Here is a 25,403-nt window from a genome sequence, read left to right on the forward strand (position 1 = left end):
AACCTATAACATCCAATCTTCTTTTATTCTTTGATTATGTCAACTTTGGAATCAGTTATTCTCACCTCTCAGTGCACCACGAGCCCTGCAAGCACTAACATCTAGTTATGTGGTTAGTTTTCTGTAAGCCACAGTAGCAAAACAGTACCTGCTTCCTTGTGTATCTGTACTCATTAAAGCAAATCATCCTATAGTATTTTTCCACTGTTGTTGTTATCATTATCCCATCTCATCTTGAAGTTTCCAGTGACACCAGCAGTTGCCACCAAAGCAAGAAAACACGGCGTACTAAACGCTGTGTACGCTTGCATTGCCAGGGAAACACAGTTCCTGCCCTGCAACCCCAGTTCCTGAGGGCACAAACACCTCTAAATACCTGTGATTTCAAACATGAACTCTTGAAGAGCAGTTGTGTGTTTAACACAAAGCATGTTACTGGCGAGCATCCCAAGAAAGCACAGCAGACCAAGGAGCGTGACAGAGGTAGATCATGGGGTAAAGATGTCAGCAGCAGGTTGGGGCTCCCTTGCCTGATGCACCCTCTCCTATGTGATTTCTGCTCATTTGTTACGGATTGTCCCTAACCTAAAGCCAAACTGATTTTAGATTTAAAAGCACAGCGTTGAAGGGCAGGAGAGGTGAAGGATAGAAGAAAAAAGGAGGACATGGAAAAGAAAAAAAACCAACATCAAATGCCACAAGCGCTACACTTCTATAGTGTGGCCATTAACCATGCAGAGAAGTTTGATGGAGAAATCATCCAGCTTCTTAAACACTCACATAACTGGGAAACACATCAACTGATGGCAAAGATGGCAACTGATGGCAACTGGGCAAAGATGCCCAGTGGAGACTGGAGCAGCACACACTGACCCTTCTTTTCACAGCAATGTGACTGCCTCTCCCTCAGAGGGGTACCAGTTACTTGGGAGACTCACATCTCTTGGTCTGTTTTAATCCAGACATGAAGGACCTCAACTGTGGTCAGGTCCCTCAGAGAGCCTCGTTCACACAGAACAGGCCATATCTCACAGCAGGCACCTAAAAGCCTTTAGCAGGCAGTGGCCATCGAATGCTACTGATTTTATCACGGACTAAAGTCAATCCAAACGTTCGATATTTTGAACTCCACCATGCTGTGTCCAGCTCTAACAACCAACTGCACATCAGTAAGCGTACTCCCTTTCTCCACCATTGGGGTATGACAGGAGTCCTGCTCCACTCTAGCATTGCCCAGCTGGTTAAACCACCTCTGAGGACTGTTATAAGGGGGTGCAAACAAGACAAAACCACTGTGAACATGCTTCACCTCATGTCAAAGGCAAGGCTGAACCCAGGCTGGGCTCATGGTGCTGAGTAGGGTTGTACGAGGCAAAGCCATCATCTTCCCCACGTGCCCTGGTCTGCGTTGCACGAGCCCGGCCAGAGCCCAAGGCTGAGCCCACGCTCTCCTCTGATCTCTCTCTGTCAGATTTGCAATTTATTTTCAATAATATCACAACCTGTCTTGTCTGAATTGAAGAGGTTCCAAACTTCTTTTCTTTCCAAGGCTGGACACATCCTGCATGCTAATTTATGAGGCAATTGAGGGGGAGGGTGCATTAAGAAAATGCACATAGCCATTAAGCCAGGGAGACTAAAGCATCCTGCCTCGATCAGCACTGCTGGATACTGTCTAGAGCATCGCCAGCTGCTCTCAGATACCTATAGTGGAGCTCTTTTATGCAAACACCTCCAGTAACAGCTTTTGTGGATCTGACAGACAGAGTGGTTAAAAATTAGGCATTCAGTGGGTATCCAGTGGAGAGACATTGTACAGCACATCTGAAGAGGGGAGGCACATTCTGAAAGGAAACTCTGAATTGTCTGAAGGGGAAAGGCTGCTCAGGCAGGCGGGACGGTTCCCAACGGCAGATCGAGCCACGCTGTGAGTATTGCCCATATCATCCGTCCCCAACTTCCCAGCTCCAGTGAATGCAGATTCACAGACAGAAGACAGTCATATCCTAAAAGAAACAACTGAGGCACATATTCACTGCAAATGGGAGGATGGAGGAATTATGGTGTTTTCACCATCAACTCCGAAAATTTCCTACAAAACCTCTTTACCTTCTTTTTTTTAATCACCAACTCACTCAGGGCTCTCTCAAGGTGGTGTAGCTGTTTAATGTATTTTATTTTCCCCAGAATTGCTTGCTCTCAGTGTGAAAAGTGTCAGTTATTTTGGGAAACCTGAAATCAAGTGGGCGAGTGAAGGAATTATTCATGAGGACACCATCAGGAGGAAGGTTACCTCCTTCACCCTGACAGGAGGCCGACAGCTCAGCCGTCGTTTCAGGCTCAAAATGAAGAGGCAAAAGTTTCTTCCCCCTTGAACCTGAATGAAGCGTTAGGAGCTGAAATTATAGGGAAAGGCACAGCTGGTCCATCACCAGAGCAGCAAGGGGAGCTACGGCAACACTTGAGGTTCCTTCCAGCCCTGTGGATCTAAGTCTTAGTAAAAATCAAGCACATGCTGCAATATCCTTTAGGTTTGGGTATCCACAAGGGCATAAAGCTGGTGCTTGCTTAGTCTGTAGGGCTCTGTCCTGCTTTAAATGCCTGTCCTCCCTCCCCAGAGCAGGCACCCTCCAATTTCACCCCTGGGAGTTGAGGTTCCCCTCATGCTGATGAGATGGAGAAGTGTGGCTTAAAGCAATTCTTGTCTTCTAAAGCTTCTCTTAGATGTAATACTATTTTTCTACTTGGAGCATCCAACTTGGTCTGCACCTGCCTGTGAAAATGGCACGCATTACAGATAAGCTTCTCAATAAAAGGTGCTAAGTTTTACACACACGGGACGGACACAAGAGCTTTATTAAACAACTTCTCTTTCCAAGGCCTTCAAGAAAACACTCCTCTAGCAGCACTGACTCACCTCAGCAATTCCCATACACAAAAGCTACACTAATGGCCATTAAACCATCATTTCTGGCTTGCAGCACTGACAAACCAGAGGGTTTGGCTTGATCCATGATAGCAAGGTCAATGAATGGCAGAGAAGTCATCTACCCAATAGAACTGCTGGCTGTAGAGGGGTCACTGGAGCAAACGAAACATTATCTGAGAAAAAATGGTTTGTTTTTTTTTTAATCCTGGAGCTGCTGGGGCAGTCCTTGATTAGTAAGGATTTCTAATGTTCACTGCATTTTCTTTTGAAACACCTTGTTGCTGTAGGGAATACCAGCTGCTCTGGCTATGGTGCTGTTGCCTAGGGACAGCCTTCAGATATTTGATGTTTTTTCTACTTCATCGATCATCAAATCAAAATATCTTATCCAAAGTCCCATGGACTCTTGTGGGCTTTGATACCAACCATTAAAAGCATCTGCTAATGGGTAACCACACTGTTCCTGCCCAGGGCAGGAGCCAAATAGCCAGCATGGAGAGCTGAGAGGTTTGGGGCTGCCATTTAGGTTACTGTAAAATACATATCTAAATAACATACATATATATTTCATATTTTATATGTATAAATATATCAAGAATGTATATAGACACACATGCACTCAAACTTCTTAAAAAAACTAACATCTCCCCCAGTGATGCTATGAAAAACCCTAGTATGCAGCCTATTCTAATTGAAGGCTGGTCAAACACAAATGCATGTGTAGAAATAAACCCTGACAGAACAGCTAAACGGCCTTCTAGGGAAGCAGAGCTGATTAAAACCAGCAAACTAAATTTGGAAACGAGGTGACAGAAACTGGTATGTGAAGATGCATTTTCTTTCTTATTCTCATTTACACGCCTCCGTTATAAACAAGGCTGTTCTGTGAAAAAAAAAATAAAAATTAAGTTCGTTATGTTGAAATGTTGGATGGCAAAGCCATCACCTTTGTCACTGTTTGGATTAAAATGCATCTTTTCACATCCAACGTGCAAATGGAATATAAACAGTAAAACCAGAACATTTAAATAAATATTTGCAAAGGGGTTTTATTTGTTTTTAAATACTTGTTATACTCCAGACAGGATCCACAGACCACATAGAGTGTCATAAAACACCACTTCTTTGCTCCCTTACAAAAAAGGAGCTGGAACATGTGCATTACCAAAGGACATCTGGGTAAGTGCACAAGAACTTCAGGTGTACAGGCAAGATTTACACTCTTAGATGCAAGCATCAAACTAGGATGCCTATATCCATTTTCATATCTTGCACCAAACAGCTACACAAAGAGCATGTAACAGAGCATGATCCTGAACCTGAGTTTCAAGTAAAGCTGAACCTGGGTTTCACATCTGGGACCAGTGTCAAAAACATCACCCCAGTCTGGCTACCTCTGTCATAGTTCATCTCAGCAATGATAAAGACTAATTTTTGCCAACCAGGGTGCACACCTTTCTTTTATAAGGCAGAAGACATCAACACAATCAGTGCTAAGAAGCATGATTTAGTTTTGGATTAAACAAAGCTAAAAGACTGACCTTCTGTCTGTCACCAAGATCTTGATTGTCTTTGGTATTAAATTCACAGGCAGAAGCTTCCATGTCCTGGAAAAAAAAAAAAAAAAAAAAAAGAGAAAAGAATTTGTGTTATTCCCAAATTTTATACCCTGTTTGTTCCAACAGTATTTAGACTACACAGTGCACAGAAAGATAGCTTCAACTTCACGCTTAGTGTTTCTGGTAGCTCAAGTGCAGGAGGGACCAGAAATGAGGAAATAAATGTTTCCAGTTTCTCAGCACTGATACGGATATATGGCAAAAGACAGCCAACCCATTCTTGGGGGGACAAAGTGGTTGGAAATGCACAGAAAAAGCCTTAAAAAAAAAACAAAACAAAACAAAACTTAATTTCCTGTCTAAACTTTCGCTTTAAAAAAAAGACTGAAAAATTTTAGATATCTGCCACCTTCTGTAGCAAGAAATGGGACAGTTTTTCCAAAAACTTTTAAAATCTGCCATTTCATCAAAACTTGAGCAGCCAATAACAGCTAAGGATGCTCTGCAGTTCTGCAGCCTCTATTCCCGCAAAAGCTTCCCCCTTACCCTATCCATTGCCCCTGTTGGCGCCAATATCTCTATTTTAGAGAGATGCAAACGCAGACAAAAAGAGCTGTTTTGTCCGAAGACCCCCGGTGGGTAATGGCAGACTTGAGAGCTGAGCCCAGAGCTGCAGAAAAGCTGCCTCATCTCTGCTAGAAAATCCTTGAAGCTTTGAGGAAAAACCAAAGGTGACAGCAGGAAGGCTCCAGAAAAGGCATGGGGAATTGAGTCTGCTATAGCAACAATATCTCTGTAAATTGTTCTCCCGGTGAAAAGCCAGTATGGTGCTAAAAACCACAGAGTTTTACATTGTTACCTAGAGCATGAAATAACGTCCCCGTTGAGGGCTGCAGGCTCGTAAAGCATAACGGAGAGTCATGAATGGGATTTCCAAAGGTGCCCGAATGCTTTTCAATAAGGCTGTACTCCTAAATTATTGAGGCACTTTAGAAAAATCCCACTTCGTAGAAGTAAATCCACAAGATAGCAGTATCCCCATCAGTCCTCCTGGACTTTGTGGTTACAGAATAAATGCCCTAACAAAACATCAGCTGGTAAATTGTTGTGCGATTGCTGATGCCTGAGGATAATGTCAGGAGGGTGGCCAGACTCTCCTCACTTAATTCTTCATTTTACCTTTGAAAATATCAACAAGCTGCTCTAGAGTCAGCTTAGCTTCCTCAAAATTTGTGTAACGCTCATATTTGTTGAACATATTCCTCAGGCAGAGCAAGGAAAGCTACTAAGAGAACATGAGGCAGGCTTTCAAAAATAACAAATCTGTCAAATATATTGTTTCTACAGTGTGCACATATTTTCCTTCACTGTGCATGTGGATGGGCATCTATTTTGCAGGCAGTCCGTACACACCACGGCTGGAGGCACCCACACAAGTTCAGGGCTCATGCAGAGGATTTCCCCTTGATCTACCTGGCAAATAAAGTTTAATACAATGGAAGATATCTGTTGGCTGTTTATATGCAGAATATCTAACAGTGAAAGAATTACTACATGCCGAGTGAGACACCTTAAATACCAGATTAACACACAAGCAACAAAACCTCTGAATTAGATGCCAGGGTGTAGGAGACAGGGCTGGCTCAGCTCTGCCTTGGCCAAAAGCTGGGAAATCCAGACCAGAATGTCCTGTTTCATGCACACGAGAACTGGTAAAATCAGGCCGGTGTTTATGTTGTTTAGTAACTAAATTATCACCCACACCCTTTCAGCCTTCTGTGCTGAACTACCCAGGGCAGCAGATTAAGGGAAAGGGAACATGCAAAGTGAAAATTCATCAGCATTTGTTTCTGGAGAAGACAACTGAAAAAGGGGAAGGCAGAATTAGAAATACACAGCTCCGAGACACAAAGCATACCAAGACAAATGCCCATTACTCAGCACAATGTTCTACTACTTTCTTAGCAACACGCATCACTTGGATTAATTTTCTGAAAGAAAACAGACTGTCTCAACAGCAGCCTGATGGTCTCAGCAATTTGCTTTACAATTACTCACTAAACTACCTTGATTTAATTATTCAAGAAGAATCTCACTGCCACTGATAACTACTTAATTAAAAACACAACTTTAGAGCAATAAGAGAGTCACATTATATTGCATTTGAAATAGATTTCTTGCTGCAAACATGCGCAGTTCATTTTAACCGACTTAATGTGCCAATATATTTAGAGTCCCAAGGATTTTAAGAACGGCTCGAGCAACAGTGATCATCCAGGGGCTGCAAACAACACTCATAAGCTTGCTCTCGTTCAGAGCAATTCCAGTAAAATCAAATTAAGAAAAGCATCACTGCAACAGAGCTAGTCTAGCGCATAAGCAAACTTTACGCTCAGGAAAGTCAGCAGCCGAGAGCTCAGGACAAGTTCTTACCCTGCTCGCAGTCCTGCTTCACCTTTCCCAAGCACTGCCACTTCTGCCGGCTCACCTGCCTCCTGCCCTTTCTGCTGGTGTGAGAAGTCCACAGGTGAAGGTGCAAAACCCTCACTGGGGCTGCCCTCTGCATTCCCACCCAGGACCCACCAGCAGAGGAGGATCCACCCTGGTCCCAGCTGGGGCAAGTGCAGGTGATTTCACCCCTCGCTGTGACCTGCCTTTTCTCTCTGGTGTTGCTCTGTTACAGGCTAAAAATGGGAAACTTGTGCTCATTCTGTAAAAGCGCCCTTGGCTCTGACAACTCCTCGGTATGACCTTCAGCTCAAAGCATTGCAAGGGCACGAACATCAAGTGTCCAGACTGGCGAGCTCCCGTGCCTGAACCTCAGTCCCTAAAGTCACCAGGATCTCCCCCAATGGGATCTTCTGCCTCTGCCCCAGCCTGTGTGCATGGTGGGGGGGGATACGCAGCCCTTTCCTCCATGCCTCCCCATGTCAGCATGGTGGGAGCAGCTTATATCCTCCAGGTTGGAGATTTCTGGCTGAGGGCAACTGCCTGAAAGCAATTCCCATTTTTTATGAATCTTAGCATTGTAATGGGTATCAAGTATGGGTATCATCTGATCCTTACGAAAGTCAAGAGCAGTCTTTGATAACTTGGTTTTTATTAACCTGTGACAGAAGGGGTTGTGAATTAATTGGCTCAATTGCTACTGTGATAGAGATGGAGACAGCCTTTGGGGGAAAGAGATGTTTGTTGCCTATGGTGAGACGGACTGGGTGCAAGCAGAGGTAACTGCAGACAGCAGCATGACTCATGCAGCGCTTTCTGAGAGCACTGGCTAGATTCAGACTGTGCCAAGTGATGTAGGAAAGCCTCCCAAATTACTAGCATGCCATTTCCTATTTAGTTATTTAAAACACCTCTCCTTCCCCTTAACTAGGAGGTACTGTCTCCTTTGGTTTTAATACATTTTCAGTACAGCTGAAACTATATATGTATTTATATATGAAAAAATTAAATGACTGCCTTCTTGGATATTATCTTCCCGGTTTATTGTGTGCCCTCTCTTCCCTTCTCTTCCCAGAGAGACCAACCATCACATGAAAATGCTTTTCATCATCTGCAAAATTTGATGCCCAAAATAGCCCCACGGTTGCCCTAGCAACTAGCATTTATTCACCCTCCCCCCAGCATCCCCCCCTTTGCATATTGCTGCATATTTCTATCATCTCTTTCCAGGCACAGTTCATAAACACGGCTGCATAATAAAGAATGTTATCACCAATGACTTACAGCCCAGCTGCTGCAAATAAGATATGAAGTGGCAGGGAAATACAATTTCATGCAGCTAGGACAACAGATTGATTGGGTGCCCTTCAAATTTGATGCCACTTCTTTAAGTCTGTCCAAATTCAAAAAAAAAAAAAAAAAAAAAGTTAGTTTCCCCACCTCCCCATCTTTCCATGGTTGCAACAGACAATAAAAGTGGGAGATAATTCACTAGGACACTCATTATGTCTGCAGCAACCTTGCCCTGAGAGATTGACAATTTAAAGAGATGTGCTGCTTTTCCCAGCCACCCCCTCTACTTTTTCCCCAGCCGCCCTTCTTCATCAAAAGTCTTATTCCTCCAGTTTGGTTGCCTGTTTAATTTAATTATCTTCCCTTTCAAATTATTATTTCTGTTCAGATTACTACCCAGAAGGTTGTTATAGATAGAGACAAGCAAACTCCTTAATTTCATTACCACCATCTCCAAAATTTTATCCTTATTTTTATTTAGTTTTGGTAGAACAATATGAAAAGCTTCCCTCCCCTAGCATTTCTATCAAAGAACACCGCAGCAAGGATAAAAAGAGGTGTAATTTTAAATTCTTCTTCCCCCCTGTCATTTCCGCTGAGCTGACTTTCAAGGATATGGAGATCTGCTTTGGAGGCTGATCTCAACTTGCAGAGATCACCTTGTGATCTTGCGGTACCAAAGTGCAATAGAGTGCGACAACGACCAGCTGCTACCAGATGGACTGTGCTGGTGCACACAGAGTGCTCCTGCTTACAGGACAGAGAGAACACCTCTGGGTGCAGGCAGAGGCAAGCCCTGCACTTCGCTGCAGTCCAGGGTTTCTCTCCCATATTCACCTCTCCTTTCTGTTCCCTTCCTCCCCTCTCCATTGCTAATAGTGGTTTACTAAATTCTTCTTCTACACCCTTGTGTGCTGCTCAGGGCAAGCTTGCAGTGCCTGTCTCTTGGAGACACTGTTCCTCCTTCCCTCCCTCTTGGGTGCAAACTGCCTTCCCCATGGCATCCCACGTGGGCTATTGCTTTGCATGGAAAGGATGCCTGGAGCAGTGCTGGCAAGGATGGGGGTCATTCTGTAATGGGGATCTTGGCACTGACCTCAGACACTGCAACTATCAGGGGAAGAGCAAGGCACAAGATGTGTAATGGGTGCACAGACACCTCACTGCTTTGAAATTTGCAGCAAAGGAAAATCTGGCTTATTCCCATTTAACAAAGAGAAGAGAGAGACCCATCATACATGTTGTGCAGCCTCTGACTCCAAATCGTCTCTAGGATTAGTTAACACTGATCAATCACAATCAACCAAACCAACCACAGAGGGAGGAAATCCCTCCTCCTCCTCCTCTCTGCAGAAGCTGTTCTCTTAGTGCTCAACAGCAGCAACAACCCCCAAATTCTCCCAGAGTCCTGAACTCACTCATGTGCATCTGAAGAGAACACGAAGGTTGTCATCTCTTCAGCGACTCCACTGAGCATTTCTCATGGCCAGAGATTGCAACTGCCAGGCTGACCTGCAACCAGCTCTTCCTGCCCAAGAGCCTGAAGATATGGGGATGGGTTGCTCCTTGATCTGATTACATTCAGTGTGTGACCTGCAAGATCCCATTGCCTCTCAGTTCTTCCTTTCCTATTGGTACATTCTAATAATGAATCTAAACCAAAGTTTCAAATACAAACAGCTCTGATTTGTGCAGTGAACTGGATCTGAATTCTGGCAGTTTGCACTCATTGATCCTAGGATGTTGTGACGCTTAAATTTGTAGGACATTTGCCAGCTCTTCAAATGGAAAACATGAAAGCAGTTCAGAATAGGATTATTACTATTATTAAAATGAGAGATGTGGTTTTAAACCCCAAACTGCAGATCAGGAAAGTTAAAACCATTTTCCATCTTGAAATACATTCAATGATGGAAAACTGAAGTCAGCATTAAAGCAGCACTCATAGGTCACACAGAAGACTGTGTTTTGAAGTAGTAGTAGAAGATACCACAGCGAAGTTGGTGGATTTTTGTTTCTTTTTTCTTTTTTTTTTTTTGGTGGCACTTCTAGTAGGAAAAAAGTAGAGATGAGGAGAAGCAGAAAATGTGTAATATGAGAAGGAAAGATTTTTACAAACTAATTTCTACCATCTCCTTTGAGGCATGAGCAGTTGTTTAATCTAAGAAGGGTCATTCCTGTGTCATTTTTCTGCCCTAAGTGGAGGCCAAGTTCAAGAGGACTGTGTTTCTTTTAATTTCCTTTAGATACAAGTACTTGGATACAGAACCTCATTTATCTTTCTTGACTCAAGTAAATAAATTAAAAAAACCCAACTTAGTGTGTCCTATAAATACCCCATAATATACAGGCTCCAACATCACTTTTTTTTTTTTTTTTGCACCTAAAACCTTAAACCCTACTGACACCATAAAACATCAGCGTTCCCCATCCCATGATTGTTTCCCATAATCTAGGAGAACATTAAAGAGAGAAAAATTGTGCTGAAAAATGACATCTTATCTATTTCCTTCCTTCCTACCACCACTCCATGTTTTTGTCATTGCAGGTCAGACACCTGCTCCCCCCGTTGTAATCTGTGGAAGTGATAAATGCTCATAGGCAGTGATTACGAGTGGCCGTATTCACTTGGTGTCAATCTGGAAACCGGCACATTTGCTCAGTTACCATTCTTTGTCCTGCCAACAAGGCCAAAAAGGGGGGAAAAAAGGCAAAAAAAGGAACTGACACTTTTGTTCTCCCTCCTCCTTGTCCCTGGAGGGGAGACCTACTGCCAGGCCCAGATGCTATATAAACCCCTGCGTCAGAGAGGGGATGCTGTAGCTATGAGCACCTTTACAAGCCCTTATGAGACTGGGGGATAAGGAGGATAATTTACATGAGCTGGGATCTCCTGGATTTGACCATGACCTCCGCTTGGCTATGGATATATTTAACATGGCAAGACAGATGGGCAGCAAGCCAAATTGCAACATAACCTGGCAAAGCCCAATTTAATCATCATCGCACCAGCAATGGGCAGCCCCCTGATTGATTGACCTTTCCTGCTGCCGGGCTGTACCATGTCCTCATTTAGGCAGACCTTGGGCCACCCTGGCGGGGTTGAACAGGTCAAGGAAGAAGAGTCTCGTTTGGCTTTTTCCTGCCCCATCATAGCAGCCTATGGCCCTATCCTGCCTCCAAAGCAGTGGCTGCAGCAAATGCACTGAACGTTCCCTCTGGAACAGGGAATCAGGCACAGGTCTGATATTCTGCACTTTCTGGTCTTACCGTAGACCTTCATCCTTCCTTTTGGGACTCCTTTTGGTGACTGAATTTCTCAGTGGCCGTTGAAACCTGTGCTATGCCACATGGACTCTACCCTGCACATCCCCTGTAGTGCTTATGTCCAGCCTTAAAACACAAAGTATTTTACAGGCACATCTGGAGGTACCTGGTGAGCCTCTCCCCAGGTAAGGGAGCCCTGCAGTTACTGTCCATAAAGCAGATGACATTTTTTACCGCTCTCCAACATCTTCCCCTACACCCCATGTACTGCTCTCAAGCAAATATTAAAGCATTCACACCTTCTCTATTAAATTACATCAGGACAGTGGTAGGCTCACAGAAAGGCTCAGAGCTGGGACAGGAACCAGACTCCCATACGCAGCTGTAAGCCCTGCGTGATGCCATCCTTTTTGGCAATGCCCTGCATCAACCCCAGCTCACCATGCAAAGCCTGGTGCAACACCACGCTTCCAGAAACCACAGTGCTGGGGCCAACGACGATGCAGGGGCAGCCGAGGTCAGTACTTTGGGGAGTGGTTACCGACAGACAATGCCCTCTTATGCTATTTATGTTATTTCCAACCACAATATTCCAAGTGAAAAAGCTGTTACACTGGTGCAGCTATAGCATCTGCAATCTTGCAGGCCATGGAGGAAACCAAAATGAAAAGGCATGCTCCTGCCCAAGCTAGCGTGTGATCACAGGCAAGTTGTGTCAGACCCTCTCTTTGTAAAGGTACACTTAGGAACAGAGAAATAATAAGAGAAGATTTAGTAATCCCATTCCATGGGATGGGTCCCCAGCGCAGACAGGACGTAGGCGTTAGCTAAAAGGACCACCATTTACCATGAAAAGGCCGCAGCGTGCCACTGTGCAACCAGAAATTACTCTCTAAGGAGAGGCAACATGCACACTTGGCTCAAATCTGTTTAAGGCAATGCCAATACAAAAAACAACTCATGGGAAAGAAAGTGCAGAGGGTGCTTCATAAGCTACAGGTAAAACCCTTTTGACTCTCAGAGGTAATGCTTCCACTTTTGTAACACAACAATGATCCAAAACATTCTGCATTTCACATGACGAATGGCTAAACCTGCCCATTTTCCAAGGGTTTGGTTGTGCTGCAATTGGATAGATGATAACACAAAAGTGTGCATCACAGACCTTGTCCAAAGCATGTGGCTTCCTAGACTTTATTGTCTGGTTGAAGGAGATATTGTTGTTCACTGGGCAAGTAATATTTGTTACCTTCCTACAACACACACTACTGTTGCAACAGCCTGCTCACACAATGGATTTAGGTAGGTGGGGAAAACTTACAGACTTGTACCGCTGTCAAGAAATGGCACCTTTATACTGAGGCACACTTTCTGAGAAACTTGAACAAGCCCTGGGTTAATGATACCCCAGTACAGTGCACAGTGGGACAGGGAAATAAAAGCAGTTTACCACATTAGAAATTAAATGTTTTAATTAATTCTCAATAGAAATAGCTGGAAACAAAAGCCATGCCCAGATGAGAGATGAGGAAGGGTAGAAATCCACTAGGGAGGTGAGACTTCAACACTGCAAGATTCAGGAGCCCAGCAGCTGATGGCCACCCCTGTTCATGACCACCCCTCTGCCCTCCAAGCTGGAGATGGACACTGGCATCTCCACATGGTTTTGCTTTGGAAACTAGGCAAGTCAGGAGTGGCATTGCATCCCTGAGCACAGGGTGAGTGGAGCCTCCTCAGGGCCAACAGATCTTTAACTCATCCTTTTTGCATTTGAACCAGTGAAGTGGGAGTGAAGCCCTTAAGACAGCATCTGCTGGTTCCCCAAGTCACTCCGTCACTTCACAGCTAGGGAGGACACATCCCAGGAACCGGCTTTCGAGTTGTCAATTATGCTGTGGCTCCACAGTGCAATTATTCATAAATATTTATACACACAAATGCGCTCACATACACACCCTTTGTTCCACTTTTGTGTTACGTAGAGGGGAATTTTGGCTCTGTTCTCTCTCCCTCACCTGGATTTGCTCTGCCCTTTCTGCTGGATACAAGGGATTTGATTGAATTAACTTAATTGGCAAATGTATTGTTCAGACAGCTGTGACAGAAATGACTTCGTGCATTAGTCAGAAGGTTAAGTAGCTCATGGCAGCTCCCAACACCTTTTTTGCTGCCAGACACCTCTGTACCGACTTTGAATCGTTGTGTTTCGAAGCAGGTTTAGAGGGCAGATCTGCTGTGTTGTACATCACATTTGGGTGCAGAGAGGCAACATGGTCAGAAATGCCTATGTCTCTGGCTACTTGCCACATTCCCAGCCATTTGCCACATCAGGTGCATTGGAAATTGTATCTACATGGCATTTTTCTTGAAAAGAGGACAACTGTGTGTCTGGTAAACAGCCCTGCCATGCAAGGCAACATTTCTGCTTTGTCTTTATCTCACATGCTACAGTTGAACTTGGCCTGTCTTGAAGACCTCAAAGCCTTGCAGGAAGGCTGTGCATGCCCATGCCCTGCTCTGGTGATGCTCTGCCATGCTGATACTCTCATCCCATCACCTTACCTTTGCAGCCTGAGTTCCTCCAATGTAACTTGGTATTACTGGGACCACAGTCATCCAGGGATCCCTCCACAGAAAACAGAGCAAGAAACATCTCCAGACAGACATCCTCGTCTCTAGACAGGATGACTTGTACATGGGCAGACCTTCCTCTCTCCCCTCTGACTCTCCAGTAGCTGAGCTGATGAGGCTCATAACTTCAGTGCCTCAGCTAAGTGCCTAAAATGGACTAGTTGTTAGCAGTCCTTCCCCTTGTTGTGGTTTAACCCCAGCCAGCAACTAGGCACCACGCAGCCACTCACTCACTCCCCCCCCACCCAGTGGGATGGGGAGGAGAATCAAAAAAAAGAAGTAATACTCGTGGATTGAGATAAGAATGGTTTAATAACTAAAGTAAAATAAAATATAATAACAATAACTATAATATAACATAATAATAATAGTAATGAAAGGAATATAACAACAACAAAAAAAAAAGAAGAGAGAAATAAAACCCAAGAAAAGACAAGCGATGCACAATGCAATTGCTCACCACCCGCTGACCGATGCCCAAGTAGCAATCTGTCCCCGCACCGGCCAACTCCCCCCAGTTTATATACTGAGCATGATATTCTATGGTATGGAATATCCCTTTGGCTGGTTCGGGTCAGCTGTCCTAGCCATGCTCCCTCCCAGCTTCTTGTGCACCTGCTTGCTGGCAGAGCATGGAAAGCTGAAAAATCTTTAACTTAGGATAAGTGCTACTTAACAACAACTAAAACATCAGTGTGTTATCAACATTATTCTCACACTAAATCCAAAATGCACTGTATCTGCTGCTAAGAAGAAAATTAACTCTATCCCAGCTAAAACAGGGACACCATTCTCCCTTGAACTGTTGCCTGTTACTCCTTCCATTTTGCACAAACCACATAATTTTACAGCTTGGAAACCCATGATATGCATGTGATCTTCCACGACATTGTCAATACTTTGCCCTCCTTCGGATTCCTGCAACTATAAGAAAACCCAGGAAGAAGAATGTCAGCAGCACAGGGAAGCAGAATGGGAACCTGATGGCTGGGGATGCTGTGGGACAGGCCAGGACAAAAACAGGAGAGGCATTTTTCACTCTTCTGCTCACGGGCTGCACCACTCAAGATGGAACCAGGCCTTGCAGTGTGACATTGCTGTATATGCACAAAAGCTATTGCTATACTAACGGGAAACAGGCCGTCACCTTATGTCACTGACAGCAGCAATGGCTGCACTACAGAGGCTGATGGACACTTTCAGCACATGGGTAAGGCAAGCAACCCTTTGGGATGTAACTGTTGCCTGTACCACAGCTTGGGATTAAAGCGTCTCCTCTGCTTACAGCCTCCAGGGCTTGCAGCCTTCACTGTTCTCCAACACTCCCTCCAGTCACTGGCAGCAGTCACGGCCAACAGCAGGTGATGTAAAACCAGATGTCTCCAGCTGTGACCTGGGCAGGTTCACATCCTCACGTAAACCTGACAAATCCAATGACTGAAGCCCCATGGATCTGCAGTGACTTTGTGGGTGTAAAAAGAGACAGCGACATTAATTCTGATGTCACCTGAGAAGTGGCTCTGTCCCAACCATCACCTTCACTGGATGCTGCCAGCACTCAGATGGGACTGAATTGCCCTCTCATGCATGGAGAAGGTCACCTCTAGGTGACCGGCAAGGCAAGGTGTGTGAGAAGCTCGTATTTACCATTGCTTTGCGCCCTGTGCATGCTCTGGACAGGCAGTGGTCCATCACCCAAGGCTGGCAGGACAGCCCTTCCCCAGCACCATGGGCACTTGAAAAACACATTTAAAGCTTATTCTCTGCATATACAGGCATAGAGAGAATGGGAAATTTTCATAACCATTTTGATTTCCAGTAACTGAAGCCAGTGTAAATCTCTGTTTTTTATGAATCTCACTTACATTTTGTGCCTGACTTGTGCATAAAACTTCCCCAGATTTACACAAGCTAACTCCATAAGTCATCCCCTTCCCAATCGGGCCCTATATCTTGATGACCTTTTAGAAACCAATGACTGCTTTCCTGTTGTTATCCATAATTGGAAAAGCACTGGAGATAAGAAAATTTATAGCAATGAGTGATCTACCTGCAAGAGACAATAAAGAACCCTTGGCGGTGAAAGAACGGGGAAGAAAAATCCCACACACGGAGATGCGCAGGCGCACGGGCACACACAGACACACATGCAGCTCAAGCTGAACTTTCCCTATTTTTACTAAATCTCTCTCAACTCTCTCCTCCTTGAGCCCTTGACTCCCCTGACCATGCATCCTCCACTCTGCAGGACAGATGCACCCGTCAAGCATCTGCTCTGATTTCAGTCTTCTTGGAATTTGCTTACAAATCTTTTGGTTTAATGTGAAGGAAGCATCATATAGGAACCCACCTTCACTCCCAAAGTGAATAATCCCATCACACAACACAGCCCTCTAGGAAAGCAAACCAAGACTGCAAAGTATATACTGCTATAGGCATAACGCACAGGGAGACAGGCGGGGTAGACCTCAGTGCTTGTCGCACAACACACACGTGCATCACTTTGGGGTTAATCACAAGGACACATTAATCACCTCACCATCTCCCATAACGATCTCTGTCAGTGGGAATCATTCCACACAACAGGATCACTGAACTGCTCCCGGATGTCAAAAGATCCATTCCCAGAGTGAATCTTATTTTGTTTTGAAACAAAGGCAAAAGGTTACCTGCTGCCATATCCCTTCTCTGGGACTGAACCAACAGACTGGGATGCAGCACTCCTATACGTAAGAAATGGGAGTTGTCTGTAAGGCAGCAGTCCTGATCTTGGATGTACCCAAGAAATCCAGGACATGGTAAGACTCAAGAAGGGAACCAGTTCTAGTCACATCTACTTTCAAGTCAGAGTAACCCAGATGACATTCTTGTCTATAGGAACAAAGGAGGCACTGAAAGGAAAAGAAAAGGAGCATTTCCTAGTCCAAGGGTAAGAAAACATACACCAGCTGTATTAATAAGGCTGAGTGTAGAGGGGATGTCTAAGATTTGCAAAACAGAGGGATAAAAATCTACATGCAAATAATTTGTCCAACCTTGCAGTAAAGGTTGCTTTCAACCGTTCTGCAAAAGCAAGAGGCTCCTACAAGAAGCAGCCAGCATTCAGGGGCACTTGAGGGGACAAAAGTAAGAACTCCTTAATCAGATGTAGCACACGTGCAAGTAGCCTTCAGGAAATTACCTAGCCCCCTAGCCCTTACAGGTCTCCACGCCTTCTACTGAAAAGTGGCAATAAAGGGGCACCGCTCAGTTCCTATTGCAAGAGCATTTTCAGGTAGTTGGACAAGGGTAGAAAGGAGCTTATCCAAGAGCTTGAGGGTAGGAAGGCTCTACAGAGGGATCTGGACAGGCTGGATCAATGGGCCGAGGCCAATTGTATGAGGTTCAACAAGACTGAATGCCAGGTCCACTTGGGTCACAACAACCCCATGCAACGCTACAGGCTTGGGAAAGAGTGGCTGGAAAGCTGCCTAGCAGAAAAGGACCCGGGGATGTTGGTCAACAGCCAGCTGAATATGAGCCAGCAGTGTGCCCAGGTGGCCAAGAAGGCCAATAACATCCTGGCTCGTATCAGAAATCGTGTGCCCAGCAGGACTAGGGCAGTGATCGTCCCCCTGTACTCAGCACTGGTGAGGCTGCACCTCGAATACTGTGTTCAGTTTTGGGCCCCTCACTACAAGACAGACATTGAGGTGCTGGAGCTTGTCCAAAGAAGGGCAACAAAGCTGGTGAAGGGTCTAGAGAACAAGTCCTGTGAGAAGCAGCTGAGGGAATGGAGGCTGTTTAGTCTGGAGAAAAGGAGGCTGAGGGGAGACCTTATCGCTCTCTACAACTGCCTGAAAGGAGGTGGTAGTGAGGTGGGTGTTGGTCTCTTCTCCCAAGTAACAAGCGATAGGGCAAGAGGAAATGGCCTTGAGTTGCACCAGGGGAGGTTTAGATTGGATATTAGGAAAAATTTCTTCACCAAAAGGGTTGTCAAGCATTGGAACAGGCTGCCCAGGGAAGTGGTTGAGTTACCATCCCTGGAGATATATAGAAGACGTGTAGATGTGGCATGTAGGGACATGGTTTAGTGGTGGACTGGGCAGTGCTAGGTTAACAGTTGGAAAAGACCCTTAAGATCATTGAGTCCAACCTAAATGATTCTATGATGACAGTTGCTAACTGCAAAAAAACTGGCTCAAAACCGCTGCTCTTGCTCAAGACACACAGATGTAAGCAACCTGCACCTGCTCCTGTCACTGTACAAGCATTTTTATGCACCTCTGAAGCCTGCCCTGTCTTAAAATGGATCCCAGCCACAGGGCCATACCTCGGCTCAGCTTTGTTATTTGCAGTCAGAAAGATTATGCAGAACTATCTGTAATAATTAACTCCTAAGAGAGAAGCTAAAGTAAAACCAGTAAGAGCAAGTGGCTCAGAACCAGAAGAAAAAAAAAAAACAAAACAGATGACAAATTCCTGGCAAGGGCTGGGATGAGGAAAGGCAAACAGAAAGGAGCGGTTGTCATTGAGGAAACCCTGGCAGCTCTCCCCTACCAGCACTCAGCCCTCACAAATAAAGATCTCTGCAGCTTCAGTGAAGGTCACTGGGTTTTGTGTGCAGTGGAAGTCTGCTCCAGATGTACCTAATTTGCAGCTTTTGAACTGACTCCTGGTAAGTTCTGCCCAAGGCTTTTTTGGGGAAATGAGGTGGTGGCATGTTAGCTCAGGGCTGAACATTCCACCTTGCTGGGGTCTCCTCCAGCTGTTCTCCTCTGGTTCTGCTAAATTCAGTCTGTGCTGAGGACATCTCCCTCAGACATCTGTATTTTTGGATTATTCATTATGAATTGATTAGTTCATCCCACAGCCACCCTGATCATATTCTTCTTATGTACTAACACCTCAATGAATGAGCAGTCAAGTAGAAAATGAATGCATTAGTGCCTGATTGTGTTACTAAGCTCTTGTATATGCTAACAAATGCAGCAGTGTTTAATTCAGCCAAATAACAAACAGGTAGTTACAGAGTTAAACAGCACAAGTGTCCAAACAAGAGCAAAACATCAAAAAACCTCTTAATATCTTTTGGGTTTAGCATTCAAATTAGCTTTGGACATGAGTGTGTGTTTGAGGAGAATTCTTTTGTCTGGGTATAGAGACAATTTCCTACCAGTATTTTCACAATTATGACACTGGACTAGCCACTTTCATCCCTGCCAGGGTAGAATCGATTACAAACCGCCTAGTTAATTAAAACAACAACTTGCATTTTCAGACCTGCTTTTCAGCAGAAACTAAGCTTAGAAAATTATTTTTTGTAACTCCATTGGAATTGCTATTTGCAATTCAATATGCAAGATAAAGTTCTCTGCTGGGAATGGAGAAATGCAACTTTTTTTTTTCTTTTTTTTTTTTTTAAATCATACACTGTATGAGATAATTTCCTATTTCCATCCACAAGCAACTGCAATTGTATATATGAAAAAGAAAAGCTCAGAGAAAGCACACTAATCTCAAAAGAAATGGGTACATTTTCTAAGCAGGTTGGCCAGTCAGAAACTTTGCCCTTGTTACATTGACTTACTGCATGACACAGAGAATAGCAACTCTCTGGATCACAATGTATTCATCAAAACTTTATGAGCAATAGATGAAAGAGTCTGGAAAATTTCCACATAGACCAAGCCTCAGGATTGACTCCCTTGTTTACGACAGACCAGTACTTCTGCAGACACGTAAAGCCATGCAGTCTGAGCACACCCACCACTATTGCCTTCAGTGGGCACCGAGCACACAGACCTACTCCTGCTCCTCCAATTTACAAGGATATTTATTCAGTGAGCTTTTCATAAGGCTTGCCAGACAGGCTCAGGTTGTGCAGGCAACCAACATCCTAACAGGTCCATGCTATACCTCGTATCAGCTGGTTACCATTAAAATGTAACAGGGACATTATTAAAAAAATTGCGCTTCCTTCTTAGCAAGAAAAGAATCAGCTACAACAAGGACACTGCAATAGCTGTTACTGCAAGGCCTGGGCAGCGTTCCCCTCTACAAAAATGTGAGCACTGATCCCTCTAGAGCCCATCAGGGTGACAATTCAGAAGTGCAATGGCTGTGTCCAACATGACCTGAATACAGCAACATGACTCAGCTGTGAGGTTGCATTTCTTAGGCAGCCTTGCTGGCTTATCGGCTTGCACGAAAATCCCTAAGAAATCCCTCCTGGATTTTAACTCTCTTGACATTTTTCCTAAAAGGGAAAGCAATATGCAGCAACATTGCAGAGAGGCCCTAGGCAGGGCCAGCTGCCCCATTAGAATGCTTTCGGATCACTGCACTGCAGAGACCCCAGGCGCTTGCAAAACCAAACCTGCCTGTGATACTGGACGGCTAAGCAGTGGTACCGTGAATTGTAGCTGGGTCAGCAAACAGCCCTGCAGAACCCACCCTCGTGCATCCTCATCCCCCCCCACGCTCCTTGCACAAGAAACCAAGCATGGCATGAGCCACACGTGCAGGACGTTCCTCTGTTACTGACCCAATGCCAAATCCCTTCTGAGAGCAAAGGCCTCTTAATGGGGAATTTGGCTGCTCCTTTGGCTCAAAGATGGGCACAGTTCTCCCAGAGGTCAGCTGAGGGAGATTTTAATTTCCCATCTCCGCTAAGCCTCTAATGGACTGGACTTGCCTTGACTGTGTGAAGATGGCCAGACCCTACGGCTGAAGACCTGTTCTTTCATGACCAGTAAGACATTGTGAAACTGAGAGCTCAAATCCACTAAGCAGAGTCTAAATTAGAGCCTGCAAGAGGTGCCTATAACAACCTGAGTGGAGAAGACTGACTCATCCCCTTGTTTTCCCCAAGCACAGACTGTATCTGTTTGGCAATAGACCAAGGAAAATGACAGTATAAACTGCCAGATCCAGCAAACCTCTTTTGCTGCCTCTGTTTTTCATTTCCAAGAGACAGAGTTGGCTTTGTTGCTCTCCCATAGAGCAAGCCTCATTCTCAGGCCTAAATTTGGCTCCCCCATCTTCTTGATAGGCAAAGTGACAGAGGAATTGGTCTTGTACAACATAAAAACTTTCTCCAAGAGTCAGTCAGTCATCTACACCCATTTGGGGTCTCCTCGATCAGTAGAAAGATTAATGGGCTTTGCATCATGCTGCTGGGGAGCACAGTTAAGTATCACCAAGGTTTTGCCCACAGGGGAGTCCTGCTGGCTGCACCCAGCTTGAAGGGAAGGTTTAGCACTTGAAGTAGTTTGCAGGCAAGAGAGTCCTAACAGAGGCATGAGAGACAAAAGACTGCCAGAAATGCTGTACGCATCAGCCTTTCTGTATTCATGGCAGAGATGTGCAGGTTTAAAAAAAATATATAGTAATAGTCTGACTTAAGTGCAGATGAAAGCTGCTGGGCTCTGACTCCCAGGAGAGTTCTGCGGGAGCAACAAGAGCAGCTGCCATGCAGACTCCCCTGAGGATCTCTAGAACTAAAATTGGAAGAATTGCCCCAGGAATGGACTCCAGAGCTGCTGCCTCCTCGATGCCTGGGGCAGAACTAGTCCTGAAAACAGGGTGTTAGCACAGGCCAGCAAGAGAGTCAGAAACTCACTCTCATTCTTTGCAGCATCCGTTAGTCCTGATGTAAGGCCAGCAGAAATCTTGGTTTTGCAATTTGGGCATGTTTCCACTAAGAACCGCAGTGAGACCATTCACTCTTTTTCTACAGCCCACCAAAGAGCCATTTAGTGATAATGACCAAACTTGGTTTCATCTCGAAAACCTTTAATGGACTCCTGTATATTATTGAGGTTTTAATGGAGCTAGTAGAAAAACAGAAAAAGTAACATACACAATATAAAGAAGCTGGGTTTTGTTTTCTGCATTCAGAAAAAAACACTATTTTGAAATTTTCCTAAATATTTTCTATACTTCCCATACTTCCTCATTCACGCAGAGAAGTTTACATTTATTACTTCAGATTTTCCATCACATCTTTTCTCTTTTCCTTCATTTTTTTTTCCTTCTTTCTACAGCCATAGAAGAAAAAGAATACAAGAAAAAGGAAAAACAAGTGGTGATGACCCCGTTAGCCACTTTCCCAGGACTGACTGCTCCCCACAAGTCTGCCCTCTTACTTTTTCACTTAAAAGGGCAAAGAGCTTCAGAAGGCAGCATGCACGAGCCCACGCCAGAGACCAGGACATAGTTCATGAGCTGTGTGACAAGTGACAGCATTTGATGGGAGATGATTGGAAGAATTGTCTAGTCTTTCCACAGTGAGAATTAGAAGCTGGACATGTATAACTAGAAGCGGGTCAGCAAACCAGTTAATTTGCCTTCCCTTAAGAGATGCCATTTTCCCTTTCTGGTTGAGGAGGGCAACAAGACAGCGGATCTCCAGGCCTCTGTGACCACTCATGGACCCAAAGAAAGGAGAGGATGGGGCCCCCCAAGTGCCCCTCAACATAAGCAGACAAGGACAGCAGCCAGGGTTTAGCCATCTTAGAAGTATTTTCCTTGCACAGAGACAAACAACGGTACCTACCTGGTAACTTTATAGTCCCAGGACTTGCCCTGTACAAACAGGATAAGCCTCTCTATAGAAATTATCTTCTTGACATTAGATAGGTGTTCCTGAACCAGAGGAACAAACTCCCTCGAGAACAGTGATAAGACCTCTCCAACTGCTGGGAACAGCTAGGTTATCAAATGTTATGGTAATCAAAAGAGAAGGTGATTATATTCAACCCCAATGGGTTAGCATGAATATCAGGCAACATGGGTACAAGTACTCATGATTATGAGCTCCTGGATTAATAAAGCCGATGAGATATAAACAGAGGCATCAGTAGCAAATGAAACTAGGATCTCTGTTCCCAAACACAACTGTACCAGTTAAGTGAATTTGATCTAAACACTGGAAGAAGCTGATATCAAAGCAGAACTGCTTTAGACAGAGAAACAAATTTTACAAACACGTTTGACAAACACTGGTTTACTCAACATGTGCAACCAAGTAGATCTCTAGTTTCACCCCATGCCTCCCATGGAAAGAAGAAGCCATAAGGTTTTTACTCTTGCAAGTGTAATGTTAAGTTTGGGAGGCAAACTGCCTTGGAGAAAACCGTTATAGCGATTAGAAGTTTGGTTTTATATGAGATGAAGTAGTAGTGAGATGGACTGTTTATAACATAAGGAAAGCCTTGTCTTGCTTCACTAGGGAACTAGGTACATGAGCAAGATTCCTCATAAAATCTGCAGGAATTGTCCAAGCAGTTCAGAAAAGGAACACAGGGCTGGTCAAAGTCATCAGACTAACAGGCCTGCAGAGAGATGCTTTGTATTACTAGACCAAAAAAAGAGGGGGGGGGGGAAGAGAGTATGGCCTGAGAAACAAGACTCCCTGACACTATTTGGTTTAACCTATAAAAAGCATCTTTGCAAGCGCCCACACATACACGTGTCCAGCCCTGAACATGTTATTAGGAGCAACAGATTCCACTACAGAGCTCACTATCCCACTTTCTAAGATTTCTAGTCCCTACACGTTCAGTCGTATCTGGGAGACGTCTTTCTGATGACCCATCATATGGATCCAAAAAATAATCCTGCCTTGTCTTTGCATTGCTCAAAGTAGGAAGGCCATGAGCATTAAGCAAAGAAAGTAGCTGTATATTGTTCAAAACAGGTAAATGTCTTTAATTTATTTAATTTTTTGTTATCAGTCATGTTTAGTCTCCAGAGCTACTTTTCACAACCTGTAGGAGCTCATATGCTTGGAAGAACTATCACAAAGCTGGAGAGAAATACAGGGTGAAAAATGCCTGCTCTGGATTTTGTACTAGCACTGTTGGAATAAAATATTTTGCTCAGGCAAGAGCTCAAAAGAAGTAGAGACAAAGCAGGAAGATGATCTACTATTTTGTCCAACAAGGTCAACTCATTGCCTCCAAAAGAGTTGGGACCTCCTGTTATGGGCAGCAAGCAGGGTTAGTTTCACAAAAAACACAGGTGGACCACTAATACACGTACCCATCTTGTACACCTTCTAGGGAGATGCTCCTAATCACGCCACCACTAAACAAGACCATGTAACCCCATGAAACACACAGCCAGCATGCTCTCCATCTGTGAGCCAGCCTTCAGCTAAAGCCCTTTTGCGAGAAGGTGTCGGGTCCATTGAAGGCAGCACAAAGGCCCCATGAGGATGGCCATGACAACAGGAGAGTGAGAAGCCCAAAAAGTGATGGACACTTCATATTTGTGGCAGTAGGGAAATATTGCTGGTGGTATCTGTACCAAAATCAGGATCTGAGGCAGTTCAGGTGCCTTCAAACTCCTTTCCCCATGGTGCTTCCAACGCACAGCCAAACTGCTCGGTTGACCAGGGAGGAAACGTGGAGGAACCTGCCTGACATCCAGCCAGGGCCATGCTCCCAGCTCACATAGGAGCCATTTTTCAGCTCCCCAGCCCTCCAGCATCTGCCTGAACTGACTGGCAGTCTTCAAAGTACAGTGCTCTCTGCTCCTCCCTGTACAAGGGCATGCCCAGACAGCCTGCAAAAACACAGGGTAGGAGCTGGGAAGAAGGGGCCAACAGTTTGGGGTGGGGGAAAGGATGCAGCAGGTTGTTGGGGTTTTTTTGGGGGGTTGGTTTTTTGGGGTTGGGGTTTTGGTTTTTGGGTTTTTTTGAGGAGCTGTGGTGTCATCTTGTTTTATTTTCCGACATTGCAGGCTGCTGGCAGGATGACTTGGTTGCCAGGGAAACTGCTAGGAAGGTGCACTGCCCGCATCCAGGCACCAGAAACGCCTGCCATCAGCAAGGCAGCACTCCCCACAGCAAGGCTGCCTGCTACCACCGGCCACACCGGCACCATGCCAGGCCATGGTGGACGAGGGCAGAACCAGCAGCAAGCCAAGCATCTGCTCCCGCACCGCCCAGATTAGGGGCTAATCCAAGGCTCCTGAGCCATGGAGAGAGCCCTGTGCAAGGGCCATGATGTACAGTCAGCCCTCGCGCGCCAGCAAGGACGGGTTAGCGCAGCTCCTAATGGAGGCTCTATTTTTGTTATTTTTTATTTTTAAATCACTGCCATTAGGAGAATTGTTATGGTTGGCAATTTGCAATAATCAATTTGAAATCACAGTTTGATTAGTTAATGCACCTTCTCCTGCTCTCTCCTCCTAATTTGATTGGGAGGAAAGAGGGGGATTTTCTGTTTTGTGACTGTATTACAGCTCTCCCAGTACATGCACGCAGCAAAAGGCAACTGTCCTTCCCG

At 44.9% G+C, this 25,403-nt stretch overlaps 1 long non-coding RNA gene across 1 annotated transcript in view; it reads right to left on the reverse strand.

The window, feature by feature from the left end:
• The window catches only part of LOC128151054 (uncharacterized), a 121,536-nt gene that overhangs the window by 78,642 nt on the left and 17,491 nt on the right, over nt 1-25,403 (reverse strand). Inside the window, exon 3 of the long non-coding RNA XR_008238269.1 lies at nt 4,471-4,536. This is a non-coding gene — a long non-coding RNA (uncharacterized LOC128151054). The remainder of the gene's footprint in view (nt 1-4,470; nt 4,537-25,403) is intronic.

Source organism: Harpia harpyja, chromosome 14, assembly GCF_026419915.1.
Source record: "Harpia harpyja isolate bHarHar1 chromosome 14, bHarHar1 primary haplotype, whole genome shotgun sequence".
Taxonomy (NCBI): Eukaryota; Metazoa; Chordata; class Aves; order Accipitriformes; family Accipitridae; genus Harpia; species Harpia harpyja.